Raw genomic sequence first — 7389 nt, 5'->3', positions numbered from 1 at the left:
AAATAAAAGTATCCCCAAACAAGGCACCATTCAAGTGCTCAGAAATGCAGATAGGATAGATCGAGCATAGGTTTTGTAGTGTTTTATTTGCCCTTACTGTAAGAAGGAATGTCTTAGCACGTGGAAAACTGAATTTGTAATTATCCACACAAGACAGTTCAGAAGGATGTCCGCATAGCCAGCAGTGCTGACCGACGGACGAGATCAACAATTAGAAAAATGATAAATGTCTTTTTAATTCTGTAAATATCCTCCACATAAAAGATGTGCTGTTCATTGGTATTCATTGGAAAAGGTTCCTCTTAATAACCATGCAGTAGATAAGAATTAATATCATCAAAGCATTGACTTACAGTGCTGCAGAATTGGTTGAGCTCTGAAAAATTAACACATTCACAATTGCCCAACTGGTTGTTTTGCTTGGCAAGGCTGCTTCCCAGTTGCTATTGTGAATTCACACACAGAGCCTTTGAATTTCTGAAGCCGGAAAATGGGAGAGCTGGGAACAATGAACTGTGCAATTTTTGTCTGGTGATGCAACCTGCAGAGAATTCCAGTTGGGGCAAGTCTACCAAAATCCTGTCTGGAATGACACCAAACAGCATCTATTAACCTCCTCAGTCATTAAAATTCTATCTGCATGAATTAGTGTTGTTTGTTTCCTTTATGTACTACCATACTTTCCCCTCTGTCTCTCATTGCCTGGGAAGACTATTCACACTCTTCCTGATAGGCACTAAAAGTGTATCAGTAATTCTACTTCCAGCTACTCTGGCATGTAGCAATTCACATGCCCATATGTGTCCTGATAAAAGAAATCTCTGCCCTTTCCTCTGTTAATACCAACATTTGCGCATGTGAGAGAACAAGTAGAGATTCTAACTCTTTTTCTTCTGGCTTCTTTAGGAAGCAGTATAATCATGATGCCCTGAGGCAAAACAAATTTGTGAACCATATTTATAAATGGTCAGAATGGCCACCAAATTCAACATTGCTTGTCCCTAGGGGACAATCAAGTTTATGAATTTTTGCCGATATTTGCTTACTTACAGATGCTATTAGACAAGAACCAGTGCCTTCTTAGTATTTGAGACCCTGCTGGAGAAAAAAAAAAAAAAAGAAAAAGTTGAATCTTACAGCAAAGAAAAACAAAGAAAAAGCTTACTAATGTGCTTCAAAAAAGTGGTATTTAAAATGCCAGCACAAAAAGTCCATGCTTGAAGCATGCTTTGTTGGTGCACAAACTGAGATRCAAGCTGTTCTTGAAAAGCCCAGCAGCTGATCACAAATCTTGGGAGGTGTTTATCTGATTTTGATATACATAGACGTGTTATGTATGTGTGCATGTGTATTCACACTAGGCATGTAAACATACATACATATATATTTATCACACGCTCTAGTCTGACTCTTGATAACGTGAAGGAATAACACAGGGCTATTTGCCAGCACTTGCGTGTTGGAAGGGGCATGATGAGGAAGGCCAAGTGCCCTCTTCTCTCCTCCATCGTGTACAAAGACCTGATCTCACCAGTTCTGATCAGCGTGTATAAATACCTCAAGGGAGGCAGTGAGGAGGAGGGGGGYGGCCTCTTTTCAGTGGTGGGCAGGGATAGGACTAGAGGAAATGGCTTCAAACTGAAGCATCAGAAGTTCCACAGGAACTTAAGGAAGCATTTCTTCACTGTGAGGGTGACAAAGCACTGGAACAGGCTGCCCAGAGAGGTTGTGGAGTCTCCTTCTTTGGAGATCTTTAAAACTCGCTTGGATGCAGCCCTGTGCCACGTGCTGTAGGTGACCCTGCGTGAGCAGGGGGGTTGGACTCGATGACCTCTGAGGTCCCTTCCAACCTTCGGCATTCTATGATTCTATGATTCTACCCTCCAGGCAAGCTGGAGGAAGCAGAAGGAGTCATGTAAGAACAACTTTCCAGCAATGTCATTCACCTGCTTCCCRCCTGTACCAGGAACAAGGGCATGGGCAGGGAGAAGGAACTGCCTGGGTCCCAGCAGGGTGCTTTCGGAGCAAGGGAGGGTGCTGGGAGCTCTGATGCCCGGGYGCTCCAGCCAGTTCAGCCCCTGCTTTGGTCTGGATTTTCAAAGTTAGTGCAGTCCACTTTTGTGTCTTGGTTCTGACTAGGAGAAGGTGGAAATAATTACAGCTAAAACAAGCTCTACTCTCACCTTCTACCCTTTCTATAGAAGAAAATAATCTGAACATTTTCCAGATTCTGAAAATTATCTTTTCCATCACACCTTTCTAAATGGAATATATATATATATACATATATATTTAGTTTAGCACTTCTGGATTATGATAAGACTGAAAAAGAGATGGGAGTATCGTGGGCACACACACAGACAACAGTAGAAATTACTAGTAACATGTAAGACTAATAATCTTCAGATTTTCACAGAAAAGTGATCCGATTGGCAGACACAGAGCATTCCATCACTTGGTTTACAAGCAAAAAATAACCAAGCCTTTATCTAGATTTTCGTTCTTAAGAAAAATGCATTTACTTAATTTTCTCCTTTTGTTTCTTTGTTTGTTGTTTAAAAAGGAGGATATGTAGAACTAAAAACATTTAGATTCTGCAGTTTCAAGCTTGTTTCTTTTTTTCGTGCTGAAATCATGAGTATCTTGAAATTTCTGCTTCTCTCTGCCTTGATTTCTCTATTTCTCCAAAAATAAACTTTACTACCTTAAAATCCTTCCTAAATTCATAATAGCAAATGAACCAAGCGTGGAATGATGCAATGTAAGTGTATAGCACAACCAAAGATGTGGAACATTGCTTCGAGAGTTACTTGAAGAAACCACAAGTTCCAACAAATGTCATTGCAAATATGCATTAGACTCTAAATATATATATATATATATATATATATTTCCAATGGTTTCATGTGGTACATCCACATCCAGTGGTACAGTTTAAACCTAAAAGGTTTTTGCTACTCAGCAGGTGGAGGAGCTGTAGAAAACTACCAGCTGACTCCCTGGTCCGTAAATAGCATAGTACTAAAATGTAAATGTTTCTAGTTGCTACATAGGATTTTACTATCAATTGATTGTTAGAAAAATTTGTTAGAAAAAGAATGACTTTGAGATTCAATGGGAATTTGAGGGATAAATCAAAATGTCATGCTTATGAAATCAAAATAGTTTATGGTTATTAATATGGCATAATCAATTCATAATAAACATTGCACATCAAATTTGAAAGAAATGTTTTGTATACTCAACATAATTTTCATAACTAGGTATAATAGATATTTAAACCAGTTACTTCAATACTTAACAACAATATCCAGCTTGTTTAATGTTTAATACCAATTAGAGATGAATAATGGGACAACTCATACTTAATAACAATAAAGTGTAATTGCACATTTATTACAACCATAATTTTATACAATAAAGTAACAAAGTTTATCTTACAGCTTTTACCTTCTAAATCAGAAAGAGATTCTTGTAATAATCAATATTTAATTAACTTACAATCACTCATAATAACTGCGCCTTAAATGTGAATTAAATACCTCTTTGAGTCAGTTTAAATGTTACTCATTTTTCCTGTGTAGGTCACTTTAACTAAAGTTTATGACCAAAATTTATCCTTATTGGTGCTGTGGGCAAGACATCTGGAGCCCCAGAAAAAAATTGTARAATATTAGGGAAATCTTCTTATGCTTTGATAACTCTTAGGACTATTTTTTGTCAGACATTTTTCTTCCAGATATTTCWTTATTTTCCAGACAGATCATTTTAACTTATATTAACATATCAGAGTGACAGAAGTTCTTTTTAACTTACATCCACATACATATTATATTGTTTTCTTAAATTCAGAATAAATTCAGTGAATTGAAATTATATGTCTCTATATAACAGCAAATAGCAATACAGGCCCTTGACTACCACAGTTTTAACTCTGAGTTCAGGGAGTACTGACCTAAGCAAGATCTGGTTTATTTACCAATTCTCTCATAAATAATACCACATTAGTGAATAATAACATTTCTAAATATGGTGACAATAACAAGGTATAGAAGAAAGTAAATTTAAAGGATATGTTGATAACAGAGTGGTCAGAGGAAGAATTTGGAGGAGTTTCTCAGCAGCATGGCTGTGTCTTAGGAAGGCTGTTCCTGCCTCTTCTTAAGGATGTGTAACTTGAACAACAGATTTCGTTTGCAGAACGTCACAGCTTTTCAGCCTGGGTTTAAATTTCAKCATTGCCTAAAACTAGAGTCCTAAAATCAAGCTCATGTCATCTTTTAATAACTAAACTGTAAATTTTCTTGCTATTTCTTCCCTAAAATCTCTGTCTTCCCTAAAATAATATTCCATCTTCCTCCTGCCTGATGCAGGTTTCTGGAAAAAGATTCCCTTTCTGCATACTATCTATATCTGAAGTCCTGGCAACTAGCAGCTTACTCCCCATCAGAATTGTCCATTTTGTATGGATATGCTCCTGGAGAACAGATACTCCTAGAAAAATTTGTACGACAGCTTTGTTTAGATTGTTTTGCTGTTGCTTTTGTTATTTTAAGCTTAAGGTTCTCATATCTACTATAATTTAAGACATCTCCGTTCTGGAGCCTCTTTGAGCAGCACAGCCTTTTTTGGKTTTTTTTTGACTAAATTCATAGGAGACAAAATCTACAACAAAACAAGGCAGAGAACAGAGGCACAGGGATACAAATGAGACTAAGAAGGAAGAACGAGATACCAATTAGCCCCCAAATGTATGATGATACCAAAGAAAAGCTGAAAACTGGGAGATGAGTACATTGGCTTTCATTTATCAAGCACATCCATGATGGTGGTTAAAGACAGCAATATTGTACAGTATCTTTTCCCGTTTCAATGTCAAGGAAGATGCCCAGAAGCAATATTTGTGATGGCATCTGAAGCCATATGAGTYAAGTCTTGCCAATATTTCACTGAATTTTCTTAGATGTTAGACCCCCACAARAGTATTTCTCTACCACCTTTTGCTAGATGCTGGCTGGTAAGAAGAATAATTTACTGACCTTCAAAGAGAGAGAGTAAACAGGTGATTGTGGTGGTATAAAGATATAACTAGGTAGGAGGTTTAAAAGTGGTCTAAGATAAGCAGAAGAAGCCAATTGAAAACCACAGGTGAGGATGGCATGCTTTGCTTTCCCGATATTGCAGAGCAGCATCCCTGGCTTATTTAAAGTTTAGAGAGCCAGGATTTAGGAAGACCATAAAAAATAAAATTGCTGTCATTGAAAGGGGAAAAAATGATTAGGTTTTTTAATGGTGGCAGCAGTTAAGCTTCAGTAAACCAGAGGAAAAGGTTGGACTTGCTTCTGATAGAAATTCTGCTTCAGAGCTGGGCTGAGGACAAGCTAAATAAATTACAGATTTGAGCAGCAGTGTTACAGTCAGGCACCTAATCTTTGGAAAAGAAATCCTAGGAGCCTTGTGGTGAAAACCTCTTCAGTTTTGTGACTAGTAGAAGTTCTGGGTTTCCCCTCAGAACTGTGATTACCCCTGAAATCAATTTGTGGGATTTTTTTTTTTTTTTTTTTTTTTTTTTTTTTTGATTCAGGCAGAATAAAATGTCTTTAAAGCACCTGATGCAGAAAGCAAATTATGGCTTGCAAAAGAGAAACATTTTCTTCAGATTCATGAATGCCTTATTATGCTGGGCAATCAAAATTTTGGCTGCAAAAGCAAAACTTAAATTAATCTCTGCCGAGATCATAATTAGCCCTTGAAGTGGACTTAAGGAGCCGGTGGAATTAGCCATATGGAAACCAGCCCACAAGCAATAACAACAAATTATAGTTTTTCCAAGAGGTGGTATGGTTTGAGCCCATGCAATAAAACAAAATCACTAACCACTCTGCAYGTGATGTCATAAAAACATGGATCCTGCGAATAGTTTTAAAAAATATATATATAGATTATTTTTTGATTGTTTGCTAAAGGATTATAAAATCTTTGAAGATTTTATCTGATATTTAATATTATCTCTTTCTAAAACAACAGTTTACTTCCATTCACAGTCTTGCTAAAGACAYACTGACAGAGAGCAAATGCAGACAACTCACTGAGAGAAAAACTTCATAGACACAAAGTGGCTTAAGAATAAAGAGTAAGTCATTATTTTCCAGCAGGGAAAATCCAATTAATTTCAAATATATACCTCTACTCTAAAGTTACAAAATACTTTGAAAATATAACCCTGAGAATTTTAAACTAAAAGAAAGCTAATAATCTTTGCTGACTTTAGACCCTGAGTAACAGTGGCAGAATCATTGCACTTRGCAGTTACACATTAATGGAAGCACCTGAGTGACATTCACAATAAATGATTAGATGAAAAGCATGCTTCCCGCTGGGCCAGAAGAGTTTGTTTTGCTCTATTTGCGTGCAAAATCTAAAGCCTATGACTACTGAAAGAGACTCACAGTCTGCTCAGAATTAGCAAAGATAAAGAGGGGAAGGGAAGACTTATGTAGTCTGTATACTTGAAATAAGTATTATCATAGCACAGTGTGAAGTATTTTTCCATGGAAGTATAGTTAATTAGCAGTTTTAATACAAAAGACTCATGTATTAGTTGTCTGAAAACAGAAATTATAGGTGACAGCTACCTGTGAAAATATACGCAGCCCACTCCTTTCCTTGGCAGTGGGCTACACTGGGGTCTGTGTGAACTGAAGTTTAAAAAATCAATTAACAGCATCTTCCGCAATATTGTCCAAGTTAATTATATACAAAGCTCACATAGGCACATAAAGGAAGCTGTAAAAGAAGAATGGAAAAAAAAAAAAAAAGCCCCAGCCTCAGCTTGCTTAAAACAGAGACCACAAAAGCCCAGGGGAAATACAACTGTCTAATGGATATTTCCCTCCTCCTCCTGCTCATCTTCTGCTGCACTGCAAAACTTTAATATCTCATCAAGTATATAGCAGCCATAAACTACTGTCCTTTTTTTTATGTAGTTTCAGATGGAAGAAGGAGCACATTCTTTATAATGACCTAAACCTATCAAATRAAATAACACTTTGAGATGATGAACTCTAAATTATGAGTGATTATTTCTAAATTCATTACAACTTTGTTTGACATTTTTATTGCCTTCTTAATTTCTTCCAGCCAAGCCACAGAAGTTATTACTCATGGTATAAACAGTGCACCAATTAGAGAAAAGGGTTTTCCAGGTTTGCACTTACGCTGTTTGGCTTCTGAAGTGAGATGACTATACCAGATAAAGGAATGTCATTGAAGCAAACATCAGCCTCAGAAACATAAAAATAAAATAAAATAAAATAAAATAAAATAAAATAAAATAAAATAAAATAAAATAAAATAAAATAAAATAAAATAAAATAAAATAAAATAAAA

This window comes from Nothoprocta perdicaria, unplaced genomic scaffold (assembly GCF_003342845.1).
Source record: "Nothoprocta perdicaria isolate Ctin4 unplaced genomic scaffold, notPer1 scaffold_90, whole genome shotgun sequence".
NCBI classification, from domain to species: Eukaryota; Metazoa; Chordata; class Aves; order Tinamiformes; family Tinamidae; genus Nothoprocta; species Nothoprocta perdicaria.
This window is presented reverse-complemented; position numbering follows the sequence as displayed.